This window comes from Lynx canadensis, chromosome A3 (assembly GCF_007474595.2).
Source record: "Lynx canadensis isolate LIC74 chromosome A3, mLynCan4.pri.v2, whole genome shotgun sequence".
Classification (NCBI taxonomy): Eukaryota; Metazoa; Chordata; class Mammalia; order Carnivora; family Felidae; genus Lynx; species Lynx canadensis.
The window spans coordinates 81,355,368-81,374,562 of record NC_044305.1 but is presented as its reverse complement, the minus strand read 5'-3'; the positions used below and the strand labels follow the sequence as shown (position 1 = coordinate 81,374,562).

At 38.4% G+C, this 19,195-nt stretch overlaps 1 protein-coding gene across 1 annotated transcript in view; it reads left to right on the top strand.

The window, feature by feature from the left end:
• The first annotated feature begins 1,300 nt into the window (after positions 1 to 1,300).
• The window catches only part of PELI1 (pellino E3 ubiquitin protein ligase 1), a 59,446-nt gene continuing 41,551 nt past the window's right edge, over positions 1,301 to 19,195 (top strand). The window contains 1 exon segment of the mRNA XM_030310696.1: positions 1,301 to 1,659. The gene's annotated coding sequence lies outside the window, so the exon portion shown is untranslated.

Here is a 19,195-nt window from a genome sequence, read left to right as displayed (position 1 = left end):
CGTTTATTTATCATTGAGAGACAGAGAGACACAAAGCATGAGCAGGGGAAGGGGCAAGAGACGGAGAGACACAGAATCCAAAGCAGGCTCCAGGCTCTGAGCTGTCAGCACAGAGCCCCACACGGTGCGCGAACCCACAAACCATGAGATCATGACCTGAGCCGAAGTCGGACGCTTAACCAACTGAGCCACCAGGCGCCCCAACTCAGTAAATGAGTACTTATGTGGTCTACAAACACAAGGATTTCTGATCTTGAGATTCTATTTGAAAACCTCAATTTTTCTTCCTCTACATGTGTTTCTGATTTATAAACATTAATCTTTCTCTTCCAGGGTATGGGTTTCTAGACAGGCAGAGAAGGAAACCAAAAGAGTTTGGGACAGGTTGCCTGTAGTTCTTCTGAGATCCAGTAACTGTGTACTGCCTTTCATCACCCTCCTCCACCACCTATTCACACCTGGGTGCCCTGTATGGGTGTAGACTTAGCTGACCAGCCCAACAGCATACTCAGACTTTTGTTACTGCCAGATGAAAGTTTGCCAATATATGTAAAAAGTGAACCATTTTCAACTTCCCATATCTTTTGAATTTATGAATATTTCTTAAAAGTCATAGGCCTCAAAATAATCCAATCTGGATTATTTTACACCAAGCAAGTGAAATATCCTTAATATCCTGAACTTTTACCTTTGCTGGCCTTAAAGTTTGATGTGACTAATTAGGTGAAAACATTATGGGATTCTGACAGTGGATGTTCTTAACAGTTATCACTTAATTGTTCAGTTACTGGAAGCAACTACATCTCTACAAGTCTTAGGTAAAAAACAAACTTGAATTTAAGGCAGAGAGGACTCGTTTGAGGGAAGGGAGGGAAATGGGTATTTGTGACAGAAAATCAGGCAGGAGGGAAGACCGAAATATCGACAGGAAGTCAGACTTCAGTAGGCACTTGTGAGTGGTGAGGTTAGAAGTTGGGGGTGGAGCGAAGTAGGAAGGACTAGCTGAGGGCGGGGTCCCTAACAGCACCTTGAGACAAGAAGGCCCTTGTTCAGCCAGCAGCAGCAAAGAACACGTTCTCTTACTCAGTGTGTCGGTGACCATAGTAACAGCAGGGGGCTGAGCCTCTCCCCGAGCATGCGCAGTGCAGTGAGAGCCGGTACGCTTCCTCAACCACGATGTATCCCTTTTTTCCTTCAGTCGGAGAACTACAACTCCCAAGAGACCACTCGATGCCGCGTCACCGCCTCCCGCTGTGGCCCTGCCTTGTCTCCTCCCTCCCGCCCCGCCCTCCTGCTAGTCCCCTCCCCTCCCTCCGAGTGTGTGTCAGTGACCCAGAGCGGTGTGAGGCGGAGGGACCGTCGGGGGGCGCCGCCGCGGCCGCCGCCTCCACCAGCAGCACCAGCGGCGCCGCGCGTTCGGTTTTGCCTCGAGCCCTTCGGAAGCGCACCACAAAGCGGGCTCCGTGCCTCTCCCTCCGCCCGCGGCTCCTCAGCGCTCGGCTCCGTGGCCAACTTCCCTCGCGGGGCTTGGCCGGCTCGTGTAGAAGGCGGCGGCAGAACGCTGGGCTGTCTGCTCGCGCTCCTCGCGTACGCACACCTCTCACCCCCTCGCTCCGGGTCTCGGGGCCGTGCTGGATTGCGGCCACCAGTAATTGTCCGGTGAGTGCGGCCGCGGCGGGCCACGGAAGGGATGGTGGCGAGGCCAACGAGGGGTGCGGGCAAGGCGGGCGCGCAACTTCCTCGGCGGTTGCCGGGGGCGGCCGGCAGGCTCTCCCCGCCCGCCTGCGCGCCCCCGCGCTCGAGGCGGCCGGGAACGGAGTTTGCGGCTCCCGCATCCCGCGCCCTCGCAGGAGGAAGCGCCTTTGTCAGGAGCCGGCCCAGCGCGCCCTCCCCCTCCACCTCGGAGCCCCGCGCGCGGCGGCCAATTCCGAGCCCCGCGCCCCGCGCGGGGCCGCCTGCTGCGGGAGGGGAGCTCCGCGGGGGCGGGAAGGAAGAGGGAAATGAAAGAGAAACAAAGGGGGCGGTGGGCTTTTCTTTTGTTTGTGCGAATCTGCTAACTTCTTTCTCCTTCCTTACATAACACACTTCCAAGTTAGTCATTCTTTTTATTGTTGTGATTATTGTCATCTTCTCTGCGTGTCTCTCGAATTTCCTTTCATCTCTGGATCTCGGAGCGTTTAAAAACACTAATTAATTACACCTTCGTGGTCCCCACGAAACAAGTTAATACGCCCGTATTCCTAAGTGGGTAAACTGAGCTCCGGAAGAGCTCTCTAATTGATGGATACTCTTCATCTTCCACCGCGCCTGGTGTCTGAGGACCTGAAAGCATTTATGAGTAAGAACTCGTTCTCCGATGCCCCGTGGAAAAGTTATAGATGCTCATTTTAGTTAAAGGTTAACTGAAGTCTAAAAGAAGTCTGGGTAATTGTTAGGTAGTTCAAACAATAATTCTTGCATAGTGTTTGAATCTTAAAACCTCAAAGGACTCTTGAAAAATGCTTTGAGTGTGGAAAATACTGTAAATCATAAACCCACCCCACCATCTACTTTTATTTTTGTACATGCAGGTCTTTTATGAGGCAAGAGTGCAGTGATGGGGGAGCAGGAGGACAGAGGGTTTTTCTTTCTTTTTTTTTTTTAATGTGAATTTGACAGATTTTAATCACTACACACGAGGAGATGTATCTTGGTTTTAACAGCATCAACAGCCTTCCCATCGTTTAATCATCAAACAGTATGTTAACAAATAATTGAGTGAGCATTTTACCCATAAGGTACTCGATGTGCAAAGAACTGAAGCTCTAAGTGTATGAAAAGGTCATCTGTTTGTTTTGGTTCAAAGCTGTGTACTTTTCCTTCTCTGCAAAAATGTTATTTTGTTTTCATAGCAGCTGATCTTTTGTTTCAGAACTGGCTTTGTCTTTTTCTACTTTGAATATGTATTATAACTGAGGAGAGATGTAAGGTGTTTGTTTGTTTTTTAATTTGTAGTGTGAATTTAAATTTTTGAATTGTGGAGAAGGTTTAGTTTCTTCAGTTCTTCTGCTTGAGCTTATGATGTTTTCTTTAAAACAGGAAATGTTTTCTCAAAGTGATCAAATTTACATCGCAAAACATTGTCTTTATTGTACAAATAGATCATATGAATTCCTTTTGTTTTTTTTATTCACACCAACAGCCTCTTCTGGAAGAGAATGCTTAATTCTGAGGACAAGTTTATTTTTGGTAGTTGAACCAAACTGGATGGTACCAAAAATTTAAGTGAAGCATCATTTCTACTATTTATTTCTTGAGATGAATAATGATCAGAACTGTAGTGAATACTTTTACCTATTACTGTTGAATTTAATTTTTTGTGATACAGTTGCCCCCAGAATTTAGATCCTGGGGGTTCCATCAGAAAAAGAAAGTGAGACGTTTGTTTTTTTGATTTTTCTCCCAAATCCTCTAACCTGTCCCCATCCTGTGGGATGTTTAAAGAGATCTTCAGTTTAAAGCAAACGATTGGAAGTAGAACAGTTAAATGTACGGAAAGTTGCATGTAGTGGAGTGGTTTTAATGCCTCATCTAATAAATTGACACTTTAAAGAGAAAACGTTCACTTGGGTTTTCATTAATGTTTTAGAGGTGCTGTAATGCAATAATAGTAGTACTTATTGATTTGAAAAAAAGCTAGAAATTGTGCCTTAGTGACAGATTTGGGGGGAAGGGGAAGAATCTGTGCTCTCTTTAAAATTGTCATTTCAGTGACCTTGCAGTTGCTTACGATGAACTTTTTTCTGTAGCTTTTACAAACCAAATTTACCAGAGGCGTTTGTACTTTAAAGGAAGCTACTAACAGGACCTCTTGGCTCAATCAGTGGAGTCCAAAGGCAGAAGTTAGTGTCGACTGGCCAAGGCTGGCACTGCGGGTTTCCTGATATCTTTGGGACCCCTTAAAGAAATGGCAGAAAAGTACAGGGCAGGGAACTGAGTCTGGTACTGCCAAATGCTAAACAGGCACGTTTCAAGGGGAAGCCTCCGTACATTGCTCTTTGACGTCGTTTCAGCTTCTTTTCAGGTTGTTGTAATGTCACTTGTATGTTCAGAGTCTTGTCATTTAGAATGTGCCACATTAATACTGTCCGGTGGGTCAGATGATAAGGACTTTTCTATGCCAATTCTGCTTTGTGAACAACTGGTTGCACACAGAAACTTCTGGAGCTAATAAAGATTTTAAGCCCAAACTTAGAATTGAAAACTATCTTTTTTTTTTCTTTTTAATGTCTATTTATTTATTTTTGAGAGAGAGAGAGAGAGAGCACATGCAGGGGAGAGGCAGAGAGAGAATCCCAAGCAGGCTCTGCGCCCCAGCACAGAGCCCAAAGCTGGGCTCAAACCCATGAACCGAGAGATCGTGACCTGAGCCAAAATCAGGAGTCAGATGGTTAACTTACTGAGCCACCCAGGTGCCCTGAAAACTATCTTTCTAACATTCTCACACACATACATCTTGCCATTGCACATCAGTATAAAGTTATCCTAGTATTTATGAAATCAGAAAGGCTTGTATGGATTATTTTATTACATATATTTTAGCTATGCAGTGTATATTAAAATTTCAAAACGTCAGGTATATGATGGCATTAAGATGGTTGGTTCCAGGACTTTCTTTGGAAAAAATCATGTTATTCCAAAAGTTACGTTTATGTCTTTTCATTGAAGAGAATAAAACAAATTTAAAAGCCAGTTGAAAGAAGGAAGAAGAAAATCAACAGAAAGAAACCTGATGAAGATGTTTTTAAAAAGTACAATATAAAAGATTCCTGGCATTATATAAGGGACAAAATTCTAGCTAAAGTCTATAAACAGTGAATTCCACTTAGCAGTTTCTGTTTATAGATTTCTAGCCATCTTTTCCAGATTTCCTCTAAATATGTTACACAAGGAAAGTAAATAGAAATCATTCTTTCAAGGGATTTGGGTTGTTGGAGATTTTTTTTTTACACATGTGGTAGTGGGGGAGGAGGCGGTCATTGTTTTTCTTTAAGTTTAGCCTCTGCCAGAGAAGATTTTCCCCACGCTAATGTATGGAAATCTCAGAACAAGAAATATTGGTCACTGAAAGAACTAGATATAATTTCAAGTTATGCCACTAGGTTTTTCTTACATTATCTTGAAAGACCACTTCTTTTTCTTTCCAGAGGTTGAAAATAATTGTTTAACATGTTACCCTTAGTAGGTCCTACATAATTTTTGTTGTTATGGCTGTATTACTTTGCAAGTAATAAAGAGAAAGTACAAGATTTCTTGAGTGAGGGGTGCCTGAGTGGCTCAGTCGGTTAAGCATCCGACTTCAGCTCGTGATCTCATAGTTCCTGAGTTTGAACCCCATGTTGGGTTCTGTGCTGACAGCTCAGAGCCTGGAACCTGCTTTGGATTCTGTGTCTCCCTCTCTCTACCCCTCTCTACAAAGCTCACGCTTTGTCTCTGTCTCTGCAAAATAAATAAACATTGAAGAAAAAAAAAAGATTTCTTGAGTGAACATCGGGGAATTTCTGATTTTTTTTTCTTTTTAAATAGAAATAAGTAATCAAAACATATGAACATCTGATTGGAACCTTTCAATTACCATAGCTTCCTTCAGAAATAAAGTTGAGGAAAAGAGATTTGTTAGGTAATTTAAGAGAAATGAATTATAAGTAAGTCTAAGAAGATGTGGTTATTTTTTCAGAACATATACATGATGTTTTAGAATTTTTTTTTGCCACAATGAACTGTTTCAGAGAAGTAGAATTTTACATAGTACTACTTGCATTACCTCTGTAAGACTTTTATACACCTCAAAATACCGTTTACAGAAAAATAGAATATGTTGTTGTTGCCTGTAAATGAGAAAATTATGACATTTGTTATTCCCCAGTTAATCTTGACCATTCCTGTAGTTTTAAAAAAAAGTTCCAAATTCAATACACATGTAATCTACTTCCTTTTCAAAGAATTTATTACTGATTTTTCTTCTATAATGAACCTCTTGGGATGTTGCTAATTCTAAAAATATGTATTACCCCTAGTTTCCCACCATCTTCTGCAGTTTCTTTTTGTATCATTTTTTGGCTACAATATGCTTTCTCCCCTAAATTGTCTAAAATAAGCTAAGAAATGTTTACACATACTTGACAAGAAATACAGTCATTTATTATGCTAAACTTCAGCTAAATTTCAACATACAGGGGCCATTGAATCTGTTTTGGAGATGGAAGTACACTTATTTTGAAAGAAGGGAGGTAAAGCAGGGACAGCAAATAGATTTCACCTTGGGTACCAAATCTGATTGCTTGGTGGTGGCTCCCTGGACTATATTTAGAAAACTGGGAGTCCTAGTTCAGACTCAACAGGAAAGAGTGCTGTGATTAGCAGTTTCTGCTATTGGGTGGGCAGTGGACTTTTGGCATGAACGCCAAATATTCATTCAGTAAGTATTTATTGGTTGTCTTTTATGGGTCAGGCACTGGTCTAGATGCTGATACCATTCACGCAAATTAAAATTAAAAGCTCTGAGACACAGGCAATAAAATAAATAAAAAATTTCATGTTTTAAGGATAAATGAACTCATTTCCTCAAGAAATAAATGAGAAATAAGAAATGGAGAGGAAGCTCTAAGATTAAAAGAGACTTCAGAGACATATCCACTAAATGCAGTATATGGACCTGAGTTAGATCCTGCTTTGAGCAAGCGAACTGTAAAAAGGTATTTATGAAAAATAGGGGAAGTTTGGACATTGAATATTTGATTAAAAGGAATTGTTAATTTTTGTAGGTGTGATAATGTATTCTGGGTTTTAAACAAGCAGCCTTAACTTTTAGGGATCTAGTGTATTTATTAATTAAAATATCATGTCTGGATTTTTGCTCCAAAATAATTTGGAGGGGAGAGGAGCATTGATGAAACAAGATTGGCCATGTATTGAGAATTGTTGAAGGTAGATGATGGATACCTGAGATTTCTCATATTCTCTCTACTTTTGTGTATGTTTGAAAATTTCTGTAATGAACAGTGTTACACACACACACACACACACACACACACACACACACACACGGGAGAAGATAGAGAAGGGGAAAAGGGACCAGGTGGGATGTGAGTATGGGATGGGAGGAGCATGGCAGAACACACCTCATTGAGAAAGACCTGAGGTAGGTGAGGGGGAGTCAGCCTTGCAGATAATCCTGGAGCAGGGTGGAGGAACAGAGAAGGGCATGTACCTTGGCCCTGAGGTAGAGGATCTTGACTGTGCAAGAAACTACAGGACGACCAGTGTGGCTGGGTTAGAATGAGAGAGTAGCCGGAGATAGGGTCAGAAAGGTAAAGGGAGGGGCCAGGAGACCAGATTGTGTGGGGCCTGGTTAATTATCTATCCTTGCTTTAAAGTAAGGACATTTATTTTATACTTACCTAAAATATGTCTGCTTTAGTCACCCTGGGAGCTATCTATACACTTACTTCAATGATACTAGTATTACTCAAAATATTTTTGGAACTACTTTTTTTTTTTTATTTTGGTAATTGCCTTTTAAGCCAGTTTAAGAGCCACACATGAAAATAGCTCAGTACTATATATTTGCCCCGTGTTTTTAGGGGAAAAGGAGGTATAAGGACATGATATTTCATTTATCAGATATGACTCAGAGAGGACAGAAAGAAAGAAAGACGGAAAGAAAATAAGAAATAACTTCAGGCTATTTCTAAAATTCAGATCCTCTTTAAGAAGGCAATTATGGTTTCTTAAAAATCAGGTCTACCCATAGACTGAAAAGGAGTTTCAATAATGTTGTGGACAATTGTAGCATCATTTGGAATAAGGATCTAACCTCTGAGAGTGACTGATATGGAAGAGACTATTACACTCATTTAGATATTTGTGTTTTGTCTGGTGCATTGAAACACATACGTGTACATACACACAAGACTATACATACTTCTTAATAATTAACCACTCAAAACAGTCACTGCAGATAAGTTTCTGTGTCAGGCATTTAAGACTGAAGAGATGGCATTTATAATGTAATGAAGTTGTATAACTTTCTTGTTGCTATGGCATACACTAGGAGAATTGAAAGACCAGCACACATTTAGTGTTAGAGACTAATCTGGCTCTCAAGTCTTATATTCATGCTTCATTTCTCAGATTAATAGTTGCTTCCAGAACATAATGATTTCCCATAAAGAACTGTATTTAAATCTGTATTGTTACAGAAAAATTGAACCCATCCTTCAAACGTTTGAAAGACTCCCTCAAAAAAACCCTGCGTGAATATGGACTTTAAAAATCTTCTACTGATAGGACAGTATACATGTAGGGATTTCTAGTTTTGAATGATTTGACACTAAATGATTTAAAATGATAAATGATTTTCATTTTTTCTAGGAATAAGTTTTCCAAACTGAGAAACTAAACTTATTTCAATGATTTTTACTTTATGGATAACATTGAATAATAAAGAAAACCATTTTTTTTTAGTTAACTATGCATAATAGGAGGGTACAATATTTTCTTCTGTATCTTTAACCAATAATATATAGGATTTAATGGGATTAAGTAGAATTTGAGAATTTTTTAATATATAGTAAATTCCAGGGGTGACTGACTGGCTCAGTCAGTAGAGCATGCAGCTCTCCATCTCAAGCCTGTGAGTTTGAGCCCCACATTGATGTAGAGATTACTTGAAAAAAAATGTTTTCATAAAATAAAATAAATTGCATAAAGTGACCACTAAGAATATAAGTACATAACAGTATAAGGAATACTTTAACAAAACTCCCTGTTTTGAACATTTTTCAGAAAATTCTTTAATTTCTATTTATTTGGTTTTTTTTTAATTTTTTTTTTTTAAACATTTATTTATTTTTGAGACGGAGCATGAACGGGGGAGGGTCACAGAGAGGGAGACACAGAATCTGAAACAGGCTCCAGGCTCTGAGATGTCAGCACAGAGCCCGACGCGGGGCTTGAACTCACAGACCGCGAAATCATGACCTGAGCCGAAGTCGGCCGCTTAACCGACTGAGCCACCCAGGCACCCCAGAAAATTCTTTAATTTCTTTAACTCACTCATTGGTCCTCTTGGTGTATATATATGTGTATATGTACATATAGGTAGATAGCCAGAACGTTTCTTCATATACTGTATATTACTACTAAGATTGAGATGGTAGGCTAGATTATTTAATGTATTTTTTTTGGTTTGTTTACTTATTTATTTTGAGAGAGCAAGCATGAGTAGGGCAGGGGCGGAGAGAAAGAACCCCAAGGAGGCTCCACGCCATCAGCACAGAGCTGGATGTGGGGCTTGATCTCACAAATGGTGAGATCATGATCTGAGCTGAAATCAAGATTTGATCGCTTAACTGATGGAGCCACCCAGGCACCCCTGTTTAATATAGTTTAAACACTAGCCTGTTAGCATGAACACAGAGCCCATGTTTAATTCTTGGGCTTTCCATTAATTCTGAAGGTATTTCCAAGCTATCTTTGATTCATCTGTAAAATACAATAAAATAATAATAGTTTTTTCATGAAGGATTTTGAAATTCTGTGATGGGACCATACTGATGTGTGGCTCATTTTAGAAATAGCTTTCAGTCTGTTGGTTTGTTGGTAGGATTATGAGTCAGTGTTTCATTTCCATTTTTGTGAAATAAATAACTTATGATGGACAAGGAAGAGAAAGGGGGAGGGGAAGGGAAGGAAGGAAAGAAAAAATCGTCTCTCACAAAACAGTAAACGTGACCATGGATAATTCTTGTAACTTGGATCTACTTAATAGATAAAATGTACAAATTAAGTAGAGAATAGTAATAATAATATAGCTTCCATTTCAAGAAAAAAAGTTGCTTTGTAAAAGGTACGTCTTAAATTTCATGGTGGCTTAAACTTTGTGACCATGATAAAGCCTGTACTTATTTTGGGAAATAATAATAATGATGAATTGATAATATTAATAATGATGATGCTAATTAACAGTAAGGAAGAATTATTTGAAAATTCAGTCTATTAAGCTCTGTAGATTTTTGCAGCATCAGCTTCCAGGGTTTTTTCAACTTGTGCTTTGCAAGATACATGTATTCCATATTTCTGCCTCTCTCACTTCACCTCTCTCTTACTTTCATCTCTTCCTCACTTTGTCACTGGCTTTGTTTATCTTTCTTTACTTGCTTTAGTGCCCATTGTTCTTCTGTCATGTTTTCTACACGTCTCCCATTTTTATACTTAAAAGTGGGCTTGGAATGAATTCAGGGTCTTCACAAATATAAAAGGAGTACTTTTATATACTTCAAAAGGAGTAACAAATATAACATTCATGACAAATATAACACTCATCCTCTTTTTGTCTTACCTATTTAGCTTCTTTTTAACTTTCCTTTCTCCCTTTTTGTGTGTGGGTGTGTTACACTGGAGAGATGGTATATTCCATCAGCGAGGCACTAATAGATAACTGTGTGACACAGAGGATATAGCACTTTTTGAAATGAATAATGTAGGAAACAGTAGTAAAGTCATTGGTTTGAGAGCTTCATGAGTTAATTCTGCATCCATCCAGAACCTATACCTAAACTAGCAAAATTTGATAGAATTATTAGCCTAGTGGAATTTCAAGTGCTGTTTTCAGCTCTTGGTATATGTTGTCTTTTCCAAAAACCTCAATCAGGGATTTCGTCATCATTGTAATAATAGTTAATCATAAATGGCTTTGGAGAAAACTGTCTGAACTTAAGATGCTTTTTGACAGTTAAGAGGAAAAGATAGAAAAATCAGTAATGTGGTAAACAAGTTAATAACTTCCCTGTCCTTTCGTGGAATTAATTATAAGGTGATTGGCCCTGATTTGTTGCCAGTTTTTAAATGCTCATTGTAGTTTCAACATATCAGTTGGCTTAATCTTTAGAAGGCACCATTAACTTTATTTTTTTAACAATAAGTGAAAACAATTGGAGGTGCTTTGCTGGTTCCTCAAAACCTTAGTGTTGGATTCCTGGTTCTTGGCAGATAATATCCACAGTACCTCATGTTCTTCTGGGTTATGCCAAGTTTAATGAGCTACATGTACTGGAAGCACTAAAAGCTGATTTTCTTTAATTTTAGATTACAGTTAACATAATGGATTTTCCTTTGAATTGTTTCTCACTACTATTCTTTAAATTTACCAAAGGGCCAAAACTTCCAGATTACAAAACTAGTTACGTTTATCATTCATGAGAAAATGTGTGTTGATGTGGGTTTCTTTTATAAAGTAGTGGTTGCTTCTGATTAGAAACCACAGTCATATAGACAAGCTTCATGTATCTGAAAGCTTTTTAAATTTACTTAACTGCTTTACTGTAATTTTCATTAAAGTGGGATGATTCAAGCCTTGAACTAAGTTTTTTCAGTTCACCAAAGGAGCAGTGAATTTTGAGTTAGTGTCTTAAACTCTTCATCCTAGAGCGTATCTGTTACTTCAGTGACACCAGACCTTTTTTTATAATTCATCACTGATACTTAGTAAACAAAAAGAAAATCACATTTTGCTAAAGCTTCTTGGTTATGCCTCTTTTAGAAATTGTATGCCAGTTAATTTGCATGTAGTTCAGCACTTAAAGACCAGTCTTTAAAGTCTTCAGCCAGGATTTGCCTCCTGAAGCTCTTTAAAATGGCTTCCAAAAAAGGATTTGCTAGATGTCAGAACTGAGTAGGATGTTAATGATTCAATATGCCCCCTCATTCTCCTCCTACTTCTTAAATTGAAAGCTCCTTCATAGCATCTAGGTGCCCTGAGTCATCATGGCTAAACTCTAAAGAAAAAGTGTCACATGGAAAAACTCACCATGAAGTAAAATTGTCAGAAAACAATCTGAGTCAGAGATCCTTCATTGATCACAGTGATACAACCTAGAGCTTGTGGACTTCATTTAAATCTCTGAATGTACTTGCATGTAAGTCTTTGTTACAGGACTTGAAATTATGAGGACTTGTTTGTTCTCAGTTAATTTTTAATTGGTTTGATTTTTCCTATTATATTTAAAGGATTTTATATTGAATAAATGTATCAGAGAGGAACAGCAGGAGGATTCAGGATAAAAACCACTATATCAGAAGCTAAGAGACTTAGAGTTCTGGTCCATTTATTTAGTATGCATCTCATATTTCATTTAACCTCTCTGGGCTTTAGTTTCCTCATCTTTACAAGGTTAGCAGCTTGCCCTATGATTGCCCTCTTTGGAGCCAGTCCATGGTAGATATAGCTAATAGCTGACCCCATCCCAGCTTCATACTCCCTTTTTGGTGCTGCACTGTCAGCAACTGTATAGTTGGCATTCTAGATGAAGTCTGTCACCTCAACCTTATAAAGTCCCTTCCATTTCCATGATTCCATGAGTTTAAATGACTTGCCAATAGACAGTCTGTCTCTGAGTCTTTACTGTTTTTTCACATTGAACATTCAGAATTGAAACTTACTCTGTGAATTAAGAATTCTGTGTAGTCAGAGATGGCATGTTAATGTTTTGTGTAATTCCATAGACTGAATGTTTGCGTCCCCCCAAAATTCACATGTTGATACCTAATCCCTAATATGATGGTATTTGGAGGTAGGACCTTAGGGGAAGGGATTAGGTCATGAGGACAGAGCCCTCATGAATGAGATTAGTGACCATAAGACTCCAGTGAGATCCCTCACTCCTTCTGTAAGTGTGAGGACACAGTGAAAAGATGACCATCTAGGAAGCAGGCCCTCACCTGACACCGAATCTGCCAGTGTTGATCTGGGACTTCTCAGTCTCCAGGACTGTGAGGAATAAATCTCTGTTGTTTATAAACCATCCAGTCTGTAGTATCCTGTTCAAACAGCCCCAGTGGGCTAAGACATTGTGATGTTAAAAACAAATACTGGAGGAAATTCATGGGAACACTTAAAATCCCTAGTGGAGTGGAAACATTCAGAGTGGTTAGTGATGGCTTGATTTAAACTCCCTTCAACTCCTAAATGTTTCTATGGCAAAGCTTCAGGTTAGTGAGGTTCAAAGTGATGTGTCTGTTTGAAGGGCACATAGTGAAGCAGGATGAATGCTAGACTGAGAGGGAAGTGTTCTAGCTCTGCAAACTTAGAAGTTTGACACTAATCTGGTTAGTGTCTTCATGTAATGGTTTCAGACCATTCCTTCTCAAACATTAATGCATTACGCAGATTATCTGGGGGTCATATTGAGATACATATTCTGATTCTCTAAGTCTGGGTGAGCCTTTGAAATTCTATGTTTTTGTTTTTTTTTTTAATTTTTTTTTTCAACGTTTTTATTTATTTTTGGGACAGAGAGAGACAGAGCATGAACGGGGGAGGGGCAGAGAGAGAGGGAGACACAGAATCGGAAACAGGCTCCAGGCTCTGAGCCATCAGCCCAGAGCCTGATGCGGGGCTCGAACTCACGGACCGCGAGATCGTGACCTGGCCGAAGTCGGACGCTTAACTGACTGCGCCACCCAGGCGCCCCTGAAATTCTATGTTTTTAACAGGCTCCCAAGTGTGTTAACTGCTGTGTACCGTGGAACATGTTTTATAAACGTGTTATGATGGTTTGAGGTTCTTCTGCCCGGGTCTTCAAATCTTAACTCCACTTCTTTTTCTCTCTTTCACATGAAATTTCATTAAACCTATTTTTGAAGCCTCATTTTTCTAGGCTTATTCCCTATTTTCTTAGTTTGATAGTTCATTTAGGTTTGCTTTTTCTCTCTTCCCAGAACCAACTTCATAGGTGGTCATTCAAGTTAGAGGTAAGGTAGTATATTGAAAGAGGCTTTGATTTAAAGAAAACTGGATTTAAGTCCTACCACTGATTAGCAGCTTTGCTGCCTTGGACAATTGACTTAGTTTACTTAACCTCTCAAAGCTTTGAATGCCTTCTTACAGAGTTGTTGAAAGGAATAGAAATAATATATAAAGCCCTCAGCACAATGTCAAGTGTGATGTAGGTGATCAAAAATTGGAAGCTGTTTTTATTCTTACTAGCATCTTGATTTGTAGAAGTGGAAAAACAGAAGAAAAGATCTGTCCCCAACCCAGGACCTCCCCGCTGTGTGCCACATTTAAATTTTCAACTGCCTGCTAGACATATTAATCCAAATTCTTCAAACTTGCCATTGTCAAAAAGATCTCTTTATTATTTTTTCCCTATCTGTTCTGCCTCCTTCAGTCCTGATGGAACTTAATGTTTCACTCTCCACATGCCCAAGCCAGGAACTTGGCAGTTCCGCCTTGGTGTCTCAGGTACTGCTTTTCTCTATCCTCATTTCCACATTCCCTTTGCCTGGGTTCTTTATACTCTTTCACCTGGGCTCTTTGTATCTGATCTTGTTGATTCTAGACTCCTTATGTTTTTCACATCCTCCATAGTGCTTTCAAAGTTACTTTCCTAAAAATTCTTTTTTTTTTTTTTTAATTTTTACAACCAGTATTTCTTAAATGCTTACTATGTAGAAGGCTGTTGCAGGCATTGAGTGTATGGTGAGAGAACAGAATGAGACAGCTCCTGATGAAAGTCACAGACTAGGAAGGGCAATAGATATTAAAAACAAGTAAATATATAAGTAAATACAGAACAGATTGCCAAGAGACAATGACAGAAGGGGACCTGTGTTATATTGTATATTGGGTGATCAGAGAATGCTTTCTAAGGAATTAACATTTAAGCTTTTATCTCCAGAATGAGGAGTCAGCTAGGTAAAGAGCAGGACAGTGCTGTTCCAGGCTGAGGGTACAGCATGTGTAAAGACCTCGAGTAGGTTTTTAGAAGTGAAATGATAGGACATGGTAATAGACAGTATATGGAAGATGAGGGAGAAGGAGTTATTAAGGATTTCCAGGTTTCTGGTAAGAGCAATTACTGGGTTAATAGTGGTGCCATTTACTGAAATAAATTAGGGATAGGATAGGTGAGAGCAGGGGGTAGAATCATGAGTCTAGTTTGTCAAGTTTGAGAGTCAGAGAAAAACAAATATGATGATGTCAGTCTAATCTGGTTCTCCATTTCCTAAAAATCTAGTCCAAATTCTATCTTATAAAGTCCTTAAATAGTTGACCCTTATCTACCTCTAGCTTCTCCCTCACTTCCCTTTATCACTGTGCATAAGCCGTAATGAAATTCTCATTGTTCTCAAAACAGTTTTGAACCTTTACATATGTTACTGCCTGAAATAAACCTCTCTGGCTGAGGCCTTTTTGCCCTTCAAATCCTATCTTGAATATTACTGTTCTATAGAATTTTCTCCAACTTTTCCATGTTTAGGTTAGGGTCTTGGGCCTTTTTACTGCCATTTGGTTAACATTTGGTAATACGTCTTTTATAGCATTGATCACATTGTATTAGAATTTCTCTTTTGACATACCTGGACACATTTCATTAAACCATGAGTTATGTGGATCCAGAGATCTAAGCTTGTTGTTTTTGTGTTCCTGGGATCTAGTGCATAGCAGCTGCTCAGAAAGTGAATGACTGGATATTGTTCTTATATAAAGCAGTCTAATCCTACCCCTAAACTAGGATGAGTATTCTTTGTTTCCATGAGGCCCTGAGACTACTTTTACCATATTACATTGATGTTAAATTGTTTTACATCATTTCTTAAGGACAAAAACCGAGTCTTGGTTTTCCTTGTTTACATGGTGCCCATTACTGTGCTTAACATGCAGGAAAATTCCAGTAGACTATAGTTTCATATTGTGGAATATTTCATCAATACAGCCTTCCTTGGATGGGCATTATGGGAGCTGGAGGTAGGAAGAAGGGAGACTCAATGTAATGATCAACATACATCAAATGTTAGTTTGCTGTTCCTGATAAAAAGATATATAACTGTATTTAATAAAATCCTGTTATTCTTTTGAAATACCTCTGGAGGTCACTTACTGTCTCCATATTGCTAAATTTAGTGATACTTTCTTCAGTATTTAGTTACTTGACCTCTCAGCAACATTTGACATTGTTGATTGCTTCCTACTTTTTGAAGCATTCTTCTTCACTTCCAGGACATCATACACCGTACACCAGCACCTTGATGCTGTTGCTTTTTAAAATCGCTTTCAGGAACTGCTGCTATTCTTTCAGATTCCTAAATTTTTGAACTCCTCAGTGCTTCTCTAGACTTTCTTCTCAAACTCTGTACTCATTCCCTAGGTAATTTCATCTGTATGTTGAAGATTTCCAGGTTTATATTTCCAGCCCAAGCTCCAGACTTATATATATATAATTGCTTCATACTCTCCATGGATATCTGAAAGTTACCTCAGATTGCCATGCTCAAAGTCAAACTTACAGAAGACTCAAGAGTACCTGGCTACAAAAGTTCTTGAAGAGTTATTTACTACCCTTCACAGAAATTAATTTCCTCTGTTGTCTGCCTCACCCCAGTTTTCTTTTGCAGAAGGTAGTTTCTATACTAAAGTAAATATTTTAAACTAATTGACAATATAAATATTCAAGTAAATAGAAATTAACTGTCAAAAAACTATAACAATAAATCTTTATTGAGCTGTTGCTATGTGCTAGACACTTACTTTTGAAAACAACCCTTTGAGGTGGGTGATGGTATGTTACTGAAAGGTAATAGACTATAATGCTTATTTGTAAGTATCGACTCTTAACCAAGACTTCTCAGGTTCCCATTCCAGATGCCAGCCTTACCACTTAATTAGCTGTATGACCTCTGGTAACTTACTGATCTGGGCCTCAGTTTCCTCATCTATAAAACAGAGATGATATTATTCATCTCCCAAGAACGTTATTAGGAGTTAAAGAATAAATATATAAAGCTCTTTCAAAAATGCCTGGCACCTATTACGATAAGCACTGTGTACATGTTAATGTATTACTTATTATCTTAGGTTTACAGGTGAGGAAACTGAGCCTCAGTAGGGTTGGCCCAAGACTTACAGCTATTAAATGACAGTACCAGGAGTCAGCATAGACAGTCTGACTCCAGACCTCCATTAACCACTCTGTTGTACTTCATCTCGACTAATAATAATCTGTCTCATCCTCTTGCACACAGACTTCATATTAATGGTCTCATTGTGACCATGAGAGTATTGTAATTCATTCTAGCACTCATACCTGGTGTTTAAAATGTAAAAGATCTAAAATATGCAGGTAAAAGCTCATTTTAGTATGATATGAGAAACACAAGGATATGCATTTTAATTCCATTTTATTCCACATGCATTGTTTCTTTTTCTCTTGTTAGCAGTTAAGTCACAAATCCCTAGGAAGTAGGAGTACTAATTTTATATTACTCTTAAGTGTCTTTAGTTGTTGTGAATTACTTACTCTGTTAAATCTTGTTCTGCTAAATATTTTCAGGATAACTTGGGAGCTCAAAAACATGTCATATTTCATAGTATGCTTAAAATCAGTAATTTTTGTGATTATGATCACCTCTTTTGAAATTATGTAGTTATTTGCCTATTTTTAAAAGACATTTCAATTTCCCAAGGAAGTTTTCCTTTTAATTTTATCAGCTGCTTTTTGAATAGGAACTTCAATTTTAGTATTTTGAGGTCTTTGTATTAGGTTCTGTATGTAGTTGAATCTGCTTAATTTTGTAAGGTTTAGTCCCTGACTCTCATTTAGGCCTTTAGTAAAAAGTGCATCTGGTTATTATTTACAGTTTCTATAGATGATTTACTCCCCCACTTCTCCATTGCTTATAATTTTTCCATTGTTGGTTTTTTATTCTTTGTGGCAAAAAAAAAAAAAAAAATTCCTTTGTGTTAAGACAATATAAAGGCAGAAGATAAAAAGTCTTTTGTAGCCTTTGAACTTAGCAAGGAGAGGGGGTTTTGAGAAGGAGAGTAGACTGTGAACCAGAATCATTTATGAGGAAGAGTCTGTTTTACCTTGTTTTTGGAACTGAATTCTATGACCTACTGTATTTACTCTTGAGGGAAACAAACACACTTAAAATAGTTGTTATATCAGTTAAGACTCTATTGAGACAGAAAACTCCACTCAAACTGGCTTAAGAGGGGAAAAGGTTTACTGGTTTGTGTAAACTGGACCAGGATAGGTATGGCTTCAAGAATGACTCCACCCAAGGATTTAATAATGTCAACACTCAAGTTCTGTGCTTTTCTTGGCACTGCTTCCTCCCTGTTGGCTTTATTCTGGAGCCCTACCTGAGCAAAAGATAACTTTAATCCCTTCAGCCCCTAAATCCTTAAGGTGCCCTCTGTATCTGGAAAGAGGGACCATCTTTTTCCTAGAAGCCCCAGCAAAAGTCTCATTGCATTTTACTGGCTCAGACTGGCCCACTCCCCTTGTGGCCATGGGAATGTGAAGCTTGGCTTGTCTGGGAATAAGCCATATGCCCAGCCATCGAGTTTGAGGGCACAATCAACACCACCAGATACACATAAACTGTAGTTTCCAGAAAGGAAATGAAGATACCGTTATATTATAGGAAGCATGAATGTATGCTGAGCGGCAGAAAATAGATGTCCTCAACTCTGGTTTGTATCTTTTGCATTTTAAGAGTTAGGGCTCATCTAAGGAAGACCAATTTGATTTTTTTTTAATTTAATATTTAGTGCTAATTTGGAATTTATATGATTTCACTTCCAAATTACTGTTTTAAAGCAATATATAAATGGTAATTGCTAAGACTTTTCACCTTTGAAGAACTTTGAGAATATCAAATTTTTTTAATGTGGTCCTACTTTAACAAATACCATGCTATTAATTTTCCTATTAGCTGTAATAATCAAATTTGCTGATAACTAGTTCTTGTGATATACAACAGTGTCTATAGATTCTGTGTTTTTCTAGGTTAATACTTTAATGCCTTGAGCACACTGGGTTTTGAGAACAAGAAGTTCGTAAAGAACCTCCCCTAGATACTCAGGGCCTTGGGGGAGAGGAGAAGCAGTAAGGGGTGATGAGGTACACTAACAAAGGCTTTATGTATTCATTACTGGAACTGATTTTAGTCTGAAAATGGAAACTAAGTTATTACTGAAAAGGAAAATTAAATAACTATTGTACTTTTACTCTTTTTAACACCAAAAATATGAAATGAAGTGGAAAATTATATTTAGATTTCAGTCTCTAATATAATCATTTAGAGAGCTCCTTACCTCCTTCCTTTTCTTTTTTTCCTCCTTCCATGTCTTTCTTATGTCACATTA